This window comes from Doryrhamphus excisus, chromosome 8, assembly GCF_030265055.1.
Source record: "Doryrhamphus excisus isolate RoL2022-K1 chromosome 8, RoL_Dexc_1.0, whole genome shotgun sequence".
In the NCBI taxonomy this organism is placed as follows: Eukaryota; Metazoa; Chordata; class Actinopteri; order Syngnathiformes; family Syngnathidae; genus Doryrhamphus; species Doryrhamphus excisus.
The window spans coordinates 20,253,343-20,268,364 of NC_080473.1; the positions used below are offsets into that span (position 1 = coordinate 20,253,343).

General features: G+C 41.9%; 1 protein-coding gene across 3 annotated transcripts in view; it reads left to right on the forward strand.

The window, feature by feature from the left end:
• The window catches only part of robo1 (roundabout, axon guidance receptor, homolog 1 (Drosophila)), a 379,506-nt gene that overhangs the window by 77,571 nt on the left and 286,913 nt on the right, over window positions 1-15,022 (forward strand). Inside the window, exon 1 of one of the 3 annotated variants that reach the window (XM_058080085.1) lies at window positions 10,528-10,864. The exons of 1 other annotated variant lie outside the window; for it this stretch is intronic. The gene's annotated coding sequence lies outside the window, so the exon portion shown is untranslated. Of the gene's footprint in view, window positions 1-10,527; window positions 10,865-15,022 lie in introns of those variants that run through there. One more of the 3 variants, XM_058080086.1, reaches the window with a different exon arrangement.

The following is a 15,022-nucleotide window of genomic DNA, read 5'->3' on the forward strand; positions in this document are numbered from 1 at the left end:
AGATCCACCTCTAGCCACATGGGCTCACAGCGTTCCATCCCCGTGTTCCATTCCCCGACTGATTTTTTTTTATTGGGGCACCATGACTGACTTTATGGCAAATATATATATATATATGTGTCTTTGTGTGCTATGAGACATGTGAGAATAGCAACACGGCTCCTCATTATAAGCCACACATCTCCCATGGTGCTCATTTATTTAGTTTATTGAGCGATAACAAAATGTTAGACGTGTAAAATGCGAACCGCCCACCACCCAGAATCACCAATGGTATAGTCCCATAACTCTCCATGTTGTTTATGACGTCTTTTAATGGCAATGTTTCACATTCTTTGCTGTTCACAGATGAACTGGAATAAAAGTGGATCACATCCAGGGGTTGCATTTTATATTTGATTCCTGAACTGTATTGTCTAATGACGCATGAAGTCATGACTGATTATTGTCACAGAACAAGCTGGGATCAATAATAAGCAAACGTGATTAGACATGCCGTCTAAAGTATTCAGGTACCATTCTAGTCTACACGCTCGACATGGAACATTACGCCGTGAGCTTATACCGGGAATCACGGAAATTTCCATGACATGTCATGTCTCCCCAGTGCGCTTCCAGTATGATGTGCTTTGTCAGCAGAAATGTTTCGTCTCACCTCTAATACGTCGCTTAGTGGAATGGTTGGACGAGTCTTTGTGTTCGTCAGCTTGGGGGATGAGGCGCCTGGCCGTGACAAAGCAGCGGACCGATGAGGAAGCTAACATGCTGACAGGATGTATTTACATACCCTTTCTTGTCAGTGTGATACACCGCTGTGGAGAGAAACCTATACTGTACACCAGGGGTCTCAAACACGCGGCCCGCGGGCCAATTGTGGCCCGCAGGACACTAGTTTGAGGCCCCCGCCTTGATATGAAAGTTTAATGTTAGTGCGGCCCCGCGCAAGTTTGATATGGATGCTGTATGGTATCATGTACCCAGAAAAAATCATTACGTTTGATTAATGTTCATGTTAAAGGTTAAATAACTGTTAATAGTTATCCTCCCTATCCGTGTGGAAGTGGTACGTTTTTGGCTATTTAAGTTTAAAGGAAATAACTTGAAGGCTACCGTTTAGGTCGCTAGCTCTCTAGTTTGCGAGTTAGCATGTGTCTCAAGACCCCGCAGTTGCGCAATATGTTGTAAATAAAAAAGTATTGCCCCAATTTTGTTTTAACTTTCCCCGGGCCATCATTATACATCGTTATTGTCGAGCCCTGATAATACTGAAAGTATTTCTATGTAGCTAAAAGTGATTACAAGTTGCTAAGATGAACAATACATGATTTATTTGGATTGGATTATCACAAAAATGTACTTCCGGATTCAGATGACGGACATCTGGCTGTTGGGTAAACAAAGATCCATGTGCAAGTATGGAAGCTCATGACATCCATGCCAAATTATCAGGGAGGAATGTCGTGACTTTCATGATATTACGGTTTATACTGGCTGATTTGTTTGTTTCTAACGCTGCTTACCTATTGAGATTGAGTTTATTTTCACCACATGTACATGAAGGCAATTAAACACACAGCTTGAGAATAAACGAGAACTGACCTAAAAAGGAGGATAATAACTGCAGCTCATCTGAATGCAGTGGCGTGCAGAAAGCAGGCTGGACGCAGGAACACAGCAGATCAAGTAGAGCAAAGGCATGACCAAAGAGGCTTTGATTGACAAACACAATTATGAAGCTCAACTAAATAGCAACACTAATTATGTACTAATCTGCACACTGTTTGCTCATAGCATAAATTAAAATAACAAGCAGGAAGTAGCAGTCTCAAACAGGAAATAATGTCGGATAAAGAAGAAAAACGGAGATGTTGGCTGGCGCAGCACCCACTGCAAGGAATCTTTCAGGGTTTCAAGCTATTCTTATTTTTCCATGTAGAAACACAGAAGAGAGACTAAAGGCACGATTTGAAAAACAAGTTTAATGAAGTTTCGCCGGCTTCAATCTTACACCTCTCTGGCCTGCGGTCAGATTGCATTGTGTGCTCCTTGGGTGCCGAGGTCGATAAAGAGTCCGTCGATCAATAACCATTTCTTATCCTTGTCCTTCATCTTCCCTCCATCAAAGGGCGGGAGCTTCTCTCACAAGTGATTGTGCCGCAGATAACCACCTGTTTGCACCACTTCAATCTTCTTCTCCACCTCTTCACGTCTGCAAGCATTTAGTGCTCACCTACCTCACCTCCATCAAGAAATGTTGATTGTGGATTCTCCGAGTCCCACGCAGGAGTATCTATGCGGGCTTTTCATGCACACTCGAGATGGATACACGAGTGGGCCGCTGATTAGCCGGCAATGATGATTACAAACATGTCAGTTCGGTTTAAGGGGAAGGCTTCCAGATGTGATGTTATGTTTCCTCTGTGCCGGCTGCTAATGTATTTTTGTCTGAACCATTTATACTAGAGACCATTTAACTGGCTGTTTCAATGTAAGAGGCCTTCATTAGCCTTTTACCGTCTTCTCAAAGTGTCGGGGCGACCATCATCAGTTTCACATGAAAAAGGGAACACCGGTGAGCATGATGAACAAACGTGAGCATCGCAAGCAATCAATGCCGCTTGCCACTTGTGTGTGTCGCTTGATTGTGTGATGTCATTCATTCATTCATTCATTCATTCATTTTCTACCGCTTTTTCCTCACGAGGGTCGCGGGGGGTGCTGGAGCCTATCCCAGCTGTCTTTGGGCGTAAGGCGGGGTACACCCTGGACTGGTGGCCAGCCAATCACAGGGCACATATAGACAAACAACCATTCACACTCACATTCATACCTATGGACAATTTGGAGTCGCCAATTAACCTAGCATGTTTTTGGAATGTGGGAGGAAACCGGAGTACCCGGAGAAAACCCATGCATGCACGGGGAGAACATGCAAACTCCACACAGAGATGGCCAAGGGCGGGGACCGAACCCTGGTCTCCTAGCTGTGAGGTCTGCGCACGAACCACCAGACCGCCGTGCCGCCCTCCTTTAAACTTAAATAGCCAAAAACTTACCACTTCCACATGGATAGGGAGGATAACTATTAACAGTTATTTAACCTTTAACATGAACATTAATCAAACGTAATAATTTTTTCTGGGTACATGATACCATACAGCATCCATATCAAACTAACATTAAACTTTCATATCACGGCGGGGGCCTCAAACTAGTGTCCTGCGGGCCACATTTGGCCCGCGGGCCGCGTGTTTGAGACCACTGATCTAAACCAAAACCTCTTTCACATGAGACAAGTGTTCAAGTTCTACAAAGTCCCAAAGGGCAAGTTTAAGCACGTTTGCTGTTGCTGTCATAATATTTGTTCGCCGATATATCGATCGCCACTTAATCGATCCGCAGCTCCTCCGTCAAGCGAGTACGTATGTTTTATTAACGCGTGGCATTCAGAGGAGAGTCTCCTGGAATGGTTTCCCACTGACAATTAGTTAGAGACTTATTCCGACTGATTGGAACCAGTGAGATCAATACTCTGCGGTTATGAAGGACTGCCTCTGAGGACCGCGATCAGTGTATTGATTACGATCAAGATGTTGTAATGCACACATACAGAAACCAAATCAAATATTTACAGAGATAATAATGTCCAGATATGATTGACACTGTCAGAAAAATAATATGGAAAGATATTTTTTCATGAAAAGTGAACATTTTCCACTGCTGCTGTTGGGATTACCTGCCTTTTGTGTCCGCATTCAGCCGACACATTAATCTCTCCCTCAGTGGCGTGGAGCCTCTCTTCCCCCCGATGGCTTCTGAAATGGGAATTCTCGGAGTTGCGTGAGGGAGGAAGGGAGGAGGGGGGGCGTCTGTGCAGCGAGAATATTACCTGGAAGCGAAAAGGGGGTCCCTGAGCTAGGAGCAAGAGAAGGGTTCATGTGTTGGATTACAAATGCCCTCGCCTCGTCAAAAAAAATGCCTGCTTGCCGCTTGACGCTAATTTGTTTGGACAAGCTTTATAATTTAATTCCATTGTCGAATTAACTTGCAATACAAGAAGCTATTAGCAGGGGGGCGATAAGGAATAGGCGGGGTGTCCTTCCACGCTGCTGTGCGCCTTCCCCTGGTGAACGCTCAAACTTTGATGTCTGCAAATAAGACACTCGACACACAATGGAATATAGCATGCGATGATTAGGAAGTCATGGTGAGACCTCGCTATTAAAACCAGGTTTCTCTTTGCAGCATTTATAACATTTTTCAATATACTTTATAATATTGGCATATAAAATCTTAAAAGAATGGTGCTGAGTCCATGTTATACATCGGCACGGTTTACATTGGTGAAAAAAACATGGATAGAAAGTGTTTATATAAGGACAGGAAGTACATTGTGCATGTTTGATAAGCAGTTCATGTTGCTATGTGAAAAGTAAAAACATAATTTAGTAGGAGAATATCTTATTTTACTTGACTGTAATATTTTTGGCACAAAATATGGCACTTTTTCTATGACGTACATTGACATTTTGTTTACTTGTGAATAGCATTGGAAGCATAATTAGGTTATTACCCGACATGAGGTACTGGTATCGAACATCTGTTGTGGTGAAGAGCTGAGCCGATTTACCGGTCGATCTACGTTCCCACACTCACCAATCGCCATGAGGTTTGGATAGTAACCAAAAGGACAAGATCACGGGTACGGGTACCCAAAATGAGTTTTCCCCATCGGGTGGCCAGGCGCTCCCTTATAGAGATAAGGTGAGAAACTCGGAGTAAAACCTCTGCTCTCATCTGATCTGGGAACGCCTTGTGATCCACCGGGGGGAGCTGGACCAGTTGTCTGGATTACCTGTTTAGGCTGCTCCAACTGCGACCCGATCTCGGACAAGAAGATGAATGAGCATCTATATAGATCATCTAAAGGGCTAGAAAATGCAGCAACACCGCTTTATGAGAAGATTCTACCGTTTGCCTTTCACACAGAACCAGCAAATGTGGGATATTGCCGCAACTCTTTGTGCTTCCACACGGCATCCCACAATCAGATAATCATACTGAATCACACGATATTGCTCAACATGTTGCAATTGCGTTTAACACTGGCATGGAATCTCCAATGATGTCCTTCTAGCTGTTTTTGAGCTCGGATTCTAACTCTGAAATGAAGAAAAGTGACAGGTTGACTTTGGACCCCATTCACACAAAAAATGGCTGAAAATGGACATTGAAAGGGTGAAGGAAAATGAATTTTTGGGGATCACAATAGATGAAAATATGAACTGGAAACCTCATATTACAAATATACAACATAAGGTGGCCAGAAATATTTCAATATTGAACAAAGCAAAATTTGTTCTCAATCAGAAATCACTCCACACTCTTTATTGCTCTCTGGTTCTACCATATCTTACTTATTGTGTGGAAATATGGGCTAATAACTATAAAAGCAATCTTCACTGGCTAAATGTACTGCAAAAAAGGTCAGTAAGGATAATTCATAATGCCGCCTACAGAGAACATACTAACTCCTTATTTCTAAAATCACAAATACTTCAACTTGCTGATATAGTTCATCTTCAAACAGCTAAAATAATGCATAAGGCTAAAAATAAAAACCAATTAGCTAAAAATATCATCTAATACTTCTCTACAAGAGAGGAGAAATATGATCTCAGGGAAGAAGTACATTTGAAACACTTCTATGCTAGGACTACGTTATGCTAGCCATAGCATTTCAGTATGTGGAATCAAACTATGGAATGGATTGAGTAAGGAAGTCAAACAATGCACAACGATGAGCCAATTCAAGAAACAATACAAGCAGTTGATGTTTGCTAAATACAAGGATGAAGAGTCTTGAACCAGTCATGATGTGCTATATATATCACTATATTGACACTTACTATGGTACCCATTATGGCATTGGATGCTCATATCACCTCCTACTTTGGTACGAGGTGCATTATTAAAAAAAAAAAAAAAAAAAAACTTAAACTGTATTATGGAAAGCAGGAAGTGAACAAATGTAACAGTTACTGATTGTAAAAGTACCAGATGGAGGGGTAGGATTTAATAAGCTTTGTTTCTTCCTACTCCTTTTGGACATGTGGAACTGTGAACTGATTATGTGATGCTTTCAATTGTAATCTGATGCATGTTCAAATGAAATAAAACCATTACCATTACCAAAATGCCAGGTTTTAGACGCAGGGTTTAACAGGAAGAGACCACCTTCAATTGTGAGCTCAATCTAAACAAAAGCGAGTCCAACTTTATTTAGATGGAACTCTTATCACCTGAAGTCACCGGCTTGTGGCTCCTTATTACTCAGAAAGATCGCATTTGACATGTTTGGAGTTCGATTTTAGAGTCTTTTTTGCTCCTTCTGAAGGGAAAGCAGTTCTAGATTTTGAGTCCAAATTCAAATATTTATACAGTATAACAGGGAAGGTGCCATGCGTGTGTGCATCGCCTTTTTTCCTCCCCATCTGTTCTTAACTTGTAAGTATTTCTGCAAGGTATGGTAAGTAAATAGCAAATATATTTCCTTTGTCTTTATCAAGCAAGCATATACGTACGTCGCAATGCAGATAACAGCTTGTGGACTTGGAAGGAGAAACAAACAATGGAGGGGTTTGCTTAACGTCCCGTGGGGTTAAAAAGTCTTATCGGCATCAAAGAACACGCATGTCCATTAATACGCCGTACATGCGTTATTAGATAGGCTTTTGTTAAATGATTGATGCTTGACCTTTCGCCGTGTGTTCGTCCTGTGGTTCGGTGATGATGAACAAGTCGCACTTGAAGGCAAGGTGACCTTGCATGATTATGACGTTCAACAGCTGACTCGGCGGCTTTTTACCACGTCATGCAGCCCGCTCAGTTGAATGGAAATGAAAATGAACTTTAGCCGCCTCGCTACATCATGCCCTGACATCTATGGGCACGTTACAGCGTGCATCTATACCCCGTAGCTTCGAACAACAGAGACGACACTTGTCATAAACTTTTGTGTCTTTTGAGTGCAATTTTGGTTTTAAATGATGCCCCATTTGTAAAAAACATGCAGCTTATTCTGTTTTTTTTTTTTTGTTAATTAGATGATTAAAGTCATATCAGTAAAAATAAGCAATGTATTGTTTTAAATCAAATAAATCTGTTAGCATGCTGAATAACAATATCAGGTGGTCACACGCTGCTGTGGGATGGCATGCCACTCCATACGAGTCATTACGCAATGCATTTTAAAAATGATTTCTCAACATTAATATGTTATCTGTACTGTTTGCGCCACCTTTTGAGCGAAGAGGCTGTTCATAATGTGATGAAGGAAAAGCTATTTTCTCATGGACACGATACTGCCTCTGATCCGCCTCAGGCCAGATGATCCCACTCCATGTATACATTCGTCGCTCGCCACATGGCACTTTGAATTTGGTGGCTTCACGCTATCAAATCAAAATATATGAATAAATCATGCAGTGTTGTGGTTGGCTAAGTCCTAGTCTAAAAATATGCATGTTGAAGCAATATGTGAACATGTTTGGCCTACATTAAGCATTTTCAAGCATAAAAACGACTAAAGATAAATACAAATGTAAGACATTCGGAAGACATATGGTATGTGGTATTCTACACTGATGAGACAATAGCCACCACAGGAAGTACTGGTGTTAGGGTTAGGGTTAGGGTTAGGGTTTAAAATCATTTATTTGATGTAAAGTGTGTTTCTCAATGTATTATTATTATTATTGTTATTTTTATTAGAATTATTATTATTATTAGTTATAGTAATGTTATTATATTATTATTATTATTATTTTGTTATATTAATAATATTACTACCATTATTATATTAATATTATTAACAACAATATTAATATAATAGTAGTATTATTATCATTATTGACATTATTATTATTATTATTATTATTATTATTATGTGCTTGTGTCCCTTTTTACAGGAGCATTTTGTAACAGACCACATCAAATAACGAAATTGATAAAACAGCTACTTCAACCATCAAAAAATTGGCCCAAGCCACGATGCCAGGTTGTATGTTGAGTTCAAATGAAATATTTGGAAAAAACAGGCGGGCCATATTGAAGCACTTGGCGGGCCGGATGTGGCCCCCGGGCCGTAGTTTGCCCACCCCTGGTCTATATTATGTCTAATTTTCAATTATTATGTTTATTTTGGGTAGTGCAATGTTAAAGGTGACTATAGGGGTGTTATTTCACATGTACAGGGCTCTAATAGTGTCTCTAATGTACCACATCACCCTGTTTGTAATATTCTGGAGAGCCTGTTTTGGGGCCAATATTACAGAGGTCTGTCAGTGTGATGCAGTGCAGTCATTTTATCACCGCTGGATGCGGGAAAGGATGGATGAGTCACCTGATCGCTCACCTTTCCTGTCAGATGGGCAGGAAGATGTTTGTTCACTTAAAACTTCCATTTCGAGAAGTCACAAGGATGAGGAACCTGAATTGAATTTCTATCCGCATCCCTTTATGCTTTCCATCAGCCTCTTCATTTGCGCTTCCCATTCTCCCTGATTGGACATTCAGTGGGAAGCATTTCCGCGCTCCACGAGTAGGATCTCATGTTTTTGTATGAGTAATATAAGCCGCCCTCCTCCTTCTCCTTTCTCCTCTCTGTCAATCACTGCAGAGGCTTTTTGAAATGGATTGAGGAGGTTCTTCTTCTTCCTCATCCCTGGGTGCATTTTAGCAGGCTTGTCTGCTGTGGCCGCAGAGGGAGAGAGAGGTCATGTCCGGAGGGAACGCCGATCTGTCCTCAGTCCTGGCTCAGACTCATCATTCTGGTCCTCATGTGGTTGGCATAGCAGTTCCTTTTTTCAGGAAAATCTTCCATGCTCTTCTTTGCCCTAATCCTCTCATTGAAATAGTCTCCCTTACAATTTCAACACCTTCCGCCATTTTGACTAATATTCCAGTTCTACGGCTATATAAACATTAGACTTGCTATCAGTTCCAGACTAGAAAATGGGAAAACCAGGAAATATGTTTTGCTTTTGTGACAGCTCAAATATCTACACAACTATACCAACCATCATGTTACACATATCGGTGTCGGCTAATATATATAATATAATTGAGAGTTGGACAATATCGGCATATCGGTTTTCGGCCAAAAAGCCAATATCGGACATCCTTACTCCCGATGTATGATTTTGAAACTCGCCCCTCATGCGTAATATCAATGGGATCTATTATATTTCAAGGCTTAATATTCATTCATTCATTTTCTACCGCTTTTTCCTCACGAGGGTCGCAGGGGTGCTGGAGCCTATCCTAGCTGTCTTCGGGCGAGAGGCGGGGTACACCCTGGACTGGTGGCCAGCCAATCACAGGGCACATATAACTCGCAAACTAGAGAGCTAGCGACCTAAATGGTAGCCTTCAAGTTATTTCCTTTCAACTTAAATAGCCAAAAACTTACCACTTCCACACGGATAGGGAGGATAACTATTAACGGTTATTTAACCTTTAACATAAACATTAATCATTCATTCATTCATTCATTTTCTACCGCTTTTTCCTCACGAGGGTCGCGGGGGTGCTGGAGTCTATCCTAGCTGTCTTCGGGGGAGAGGCGGGGTACACCCTGGACTGGTGGCCAGCCAATCACAGGGCACATATAACTCGCAAACTAGAGAGCTAGCGACCTAAACGGTAGCCTTCAAGTTATTTCCTTTCAACTTAAATAGCCAAAAACTTACCACTTCCACACGGATAGGGAGGATAACTATTAACGGTTATTTAACCTTTAACATAAACATTAATCATTCATTCATTCATTCATTTTCTACCGCTTTTTCCTCACAAGGGTTGCAGGGGTGCTGGAGTCTATCCTAGCTGTCTTCGGGCGAGAGGCGGGGTACACCCTGGACTGGTGGCCAGCCAATCACAGGGCACATATAGACAAACAACCATTCACACTCACATTCATACCTATGGACAATTTGGAGTGGCCAATTAACCTAGCATGTTTTTGGAATGTGGGAGAAAACCGGAGTATCTGGAGAAAACCCACGCATGCACGGGGAGAACATGCAAACTCCACACAGAGATGGCCGAGGGTGGAATTGAACCCTGGTCTTTAAGGCTTAATATACAGTATTTATTTTTAAACTAACACAGTTAAGAATGTTAAACTTCACCCCCCCCACACACACACATAAAATGGTACATACAGTAGTGCACTTCTTTTCACCCTTGCCCATTACAAAGTGGTTTGCCCCTGCGTCTTTAAGGATTGCATGTTGGTGTCAGTTTAACCTTGGAACGGATTATTTCTATTTTTATATTGATTCTTATTGGAAATTCTACATGTTGTACATCATGGTAAGCTTCCATTGTTTTAAAATCACCAAAGAACAAAGTTAGACAGTTGAAATCTAGAGGCAGCGTCTGCCGATTGGCTGAGTGACGCAGCTTTAGGACCCAGGGAGTCCGCCGCTGCTGCAGCCTACCAAGAAGGGGGTGTGAATGTGAAGCACGCTCCGGTCCGGGTTCCCCTCACACACATAGTGAGACTCACGGCACCGGATATTCTCTTCTTATTTCTACTCTAATTTCTTTTTTATTTTCTTTCACTCCACGCCACTTCCCCGCCAGGATGCGTTTCATGTAACGACTTTGCATCGGAGCAGAGGGGACACCTCCACGGCCGTGCGCTCCATGCACTTGAAGATTGCGCATCTGCTCGTTTGTGGCTTTTGTGCGCCGGTGAGCATGTGTGAAGAATAAAAGTTTCCCCCCTACTCGCCCCCGCTATGGATCACTTGGGTTTTTAAGAAGGTTAGACGACGTGTAGCTTCATTTTGGAGTGGTGAGTCTTTCCTCTTTTTTGTCAGCGTAGCGCGTCACTTGCTGATCCATCCGCGTTCAGGTTAAAACGCCTCGGAGTGTCGAGTTTGACACGCTGGAGACTGGTGTTCTCTAGCCGACTAGGCGGCTTTACAGGTGTGTGTGTGTGTGTTACCTGTCAAACATCCTGTTGACACACTGATTGACTGACAGGTAGCGGAGCTTAAACCTCTCTCCGTGGTGCTGAAAGTTTCCCAGCATGCGTAAAACGGTCTGCTGATGTTGAAAAAAAGAAGGCTCCATGTGATGGTGCTCCACGCAGGAGACGCATGGTCGTCAACCAGGTCCAAGGACCAGGTGCTTGGACTCATAAATACAGAAGGGTGACATCTGGTGTGTTCTCCCTTTCACCCAATTATGGAGCTAAAAGCAAAAATATGAATATTAATATGAATATTAACTCAGTGTGATGCAGTGCAAATCACAATAACAAACATATTGTTAAATTAATGCCTCTCTGTTAGTGTCAATCAAACTAAACAATATTATATTTAGGGGTTGGACCTTATCAGATCATGGACATACAAAACATGTTACTTATGGGGTGATTAAAAAACATTAAAAAAAATATTTTTTGTTTCAAAATTTGGAATTTTGCTTTCATTTTGATGGTAAGCCCTGCAGTGGAATTGTGTATGCGCTGTGAAGAGAAAGGAATTGGGTGTCCATTGTCTTGCAGCAGGACACCTGTGCTCAGGTAGTAATGAGATTTCCATGCAGCGTCTCGTCCCAATTTCTTTTTCCAGCATAACTTTACATATTAATATTATATATAACGCTCTTGCAACTCCATGCAAGTACACTTCACACATTTGCAATAAATGCACAAGGTGTAATGCAGTCTTTTATGTTTCTAAACATTTTATCAGCCTTGTTTGTCTGCATAATAATAATAATAATAATAGTAACACAGCATTTATCACCACATTTTGTATAGTTTTGTTTTTCATTTTTTTCATTTTAATTTTTGTCATTTAAGTTATTTTACATGTTTGTTAAAAATGAAATGGATTTTTGGCATAGAGGACAATCACATACATTATTGAATATATGGCGAAAATAAGATCAATAACACAAATTCAATTCTATTTATGAGGAATTCTTTGCGAAATTCCAGTTTTCCATTCTGAAAGTCCGGTCACATGTCACCGGTTGTCTGTCTGTACTGTTCTCTAATCCAGGGAGGCGGAGCTGATATGCCTTCACGCCATATTTGAGGGGCTTATCAAGGGGAGGAAAAAAGCCTTAAGGAAGTTTGTGTGTGGCGGCCGAGGCGTAACATTAATAGATTTCCATCTAACAGGATTAGTGATATTTGGAAAAGAGGGCAGCTCGCAGCAGCAGGACGCAGACGCTGAGTAAGACATGAAAATCAGCTTCTTCTCGTGTGAAAGGAGAGGAAATCCCCCAAGAGCTGCGATGTAGAGCGTTTTAAGTGGTTTAAAGCATGGCAAAGATGAAATATAGATCCCTCTCATACCAAAGCACACAGCAAATATAGCATCTTGTCAAGGCTCGGAATGACAGAGGAAGTCACTCATGTTCCCGCTGCCATCCAAACGCCTCCAGGCTGCTGGGGATTGATTCTTCTTTTATTGTTTTTATTCCTCATTCCAACCCCAATGAAATCACTGTCCTGCCATCGTCTTTGATTGAAAAGCTCCGCTCCACCCTCCCCATAACGCCCCCGAGGCTGCCCGCCCAACATCGGGGAGAACCTGTTCCCCCGTGACCTCCCTGAAAGGTCGAGAGCATCTTCGCCGTCGGCGTGAGCGTCGCCATCAGCACGACACGCTATTATTACGGTCCGGATGGTGTGTCCGTCACACGGGCTGGCGGGTCCATCGGTCACGTCTGCTGGGACTTATCGAGTATTGTGTTTGCTAGCAGGTATGGAGACACAGTAGACGTCCTATGTGGAACCGGAGATACAGCTAAGCGTATCGTAGCAATCCATAGATACCGTGCAAGAGTGCCCTCGGTGACTGTGAGCCGTGTTGTATGCTGTTGCCTTATTGACCACATCAGCCTGAACAAGGGTCTTCTGTACTTACCATGGTGTGAAAAACACACTCATCTTTGTAGAATGGTTGCATTTCAGCCACATTTGAGCATTTTCCAGTATGTACGACCATTTTAAGAACATGCCACAACAACACAATAGGATCCATTGATCAATAACCCCAGACCGTCACACTACCACCACCATATTTTATTGTTGGTATAAAATGTGGTGCACATTTGTCTTACCAGAGATGCAATGGGACACAAGCCTTCCAAGAAGTGTAAATTTTGTCTCGTCAGACCAGCGGCCCGTTGGCCAAATGTGGCCCGCAGGACACTAGTTTGAGGCCCCCGCCTTGATATGAAAGTTTAATGTTAGTGCGGCCCGCGCAAGTTTGATATGGATGCTGTATGGTATCATGTACCCAGAAAAAAATATTACATTTGATTAATGTTCATGTTAAAGGTTAAATAACTGTTACTAGTTATCCTCCCTATCCGTGTGGAAGTGGTAAGTTTTTAGCTTTTTAAGTTTAAAGGAAATAACTTGAAGGCTACCGTTTAGGTCGCTAGCTCTCTAGTTTGCGAGTTAGCATGTGTCTCAAGACCCTGCAGTTGCGCAATATGTTGTAAATAAAAAGAGTATAAATGTGACTATATTTGTGTTTTGTCATGTCTACAGGGCTCTAATAATGTTTTGTTAATTTTAATCTGAAAAAAAAAATATTTGTCTACCCACCAACTATATGTGCTTTCTTAATTTTTAATTATTTGCACTTGAAGTCCGGATGTTGTTGTGGGGTCTTTTGTGACCTCTTGGATGAATCGTCGCTGTGCTCTTGACGTCATTTTGGTCTGCCGGCCACTACAGGTCAAACTTCTTTGGAAGACATGCTAGCATACGTGTAATACATTAATTAATTTCCTATGCAGATTAATCTTCATTACGGTCGTGGGGTCAGTTGTCTTTGGGCGAACACCCATGACTGGTTGCAGGGTACGTACATAAAGGCAACCAGTGAACCTGATAAGCATACTTTTGGAATGTGGAAGGAAGCCAGAGTACCTGGAAATTACCCTTGCACGCACAGGGAGAACATGCAAACTCCTCAAGACTGTATGGCCAACATGATAACCACTTATCCACCGTGCAGCCCATGTAATACACGCAATACAGATATCCTCAAACTTTTGTCATCATTAGACAAATGGTCAATTCCTTATGGACGATTAGTCTCTTTGCTTGATGGCGGCCATGCTTTTTTTTTTTAGCCAATCTTGTTGAAACGTTATGCATGTCCTGTTTAATTCCTTGTTAATTCCTCAAAAACACCTTCAAGTTGTGTGTGTGTGAGAAATGTCAAGTCAATCCGATGGGTAAGCCGGTCAACTTCTGCGTTTTTTAAGCTTTTTTTTATGTTAACTTTGAACATAAAAACACATCAGAATGTCAGAGATAGTTTCTGCGGTAAGAAAACCCACAGCGGTTCAATTTTAATGCCCATTTGTAATGCAGCATGCATCCTTCTCTCACACACACACACACACGAGGGTTGCAGAGGAATGAGCGTTGGGAGGAAGAAGTGACTTCATCTGTGCCGGGAAACAAAAGTAGGAGATGAAAGACTGCGGATTAAGATGTTCTGTTGAAGTTTCGCAAGGAGATTAGGTGGAAATCAAACAGACCAAGCAGACCGTTCTAAAATCATTGACTTCCTTAGTTGGAACAGCAATGAGGTAATCTTAAAAATATTCTTTACGCGCTTCTCTGGGCTAGTTTGGCCCGTATTTAAGGTAGCATATTGTCTCCGCTCTAATAGTTTGTGTTGTATACGCCTGCTGGCGCCTCAGGCCCCCTGCATCAGGCGATGCAACTCCTACTGGGACAACCAGCTGTCTAGCAGGCACCCATCTTACTTACCACACTGGGATGGTCTCTTGGAGGCTAAAGAAACATTTTTTAACAACATAAGTGGAAGGATAGTTCACATGCTAGTTAGCCTAGCTTGCGAGTTATCACATACATAATAATGAAACACTTTAGTAGCAATTTTCTAAAAAGTTACACCCTAAAATTTCTAAAATTGTAAATTTTGGAATAATATTATGATGAACA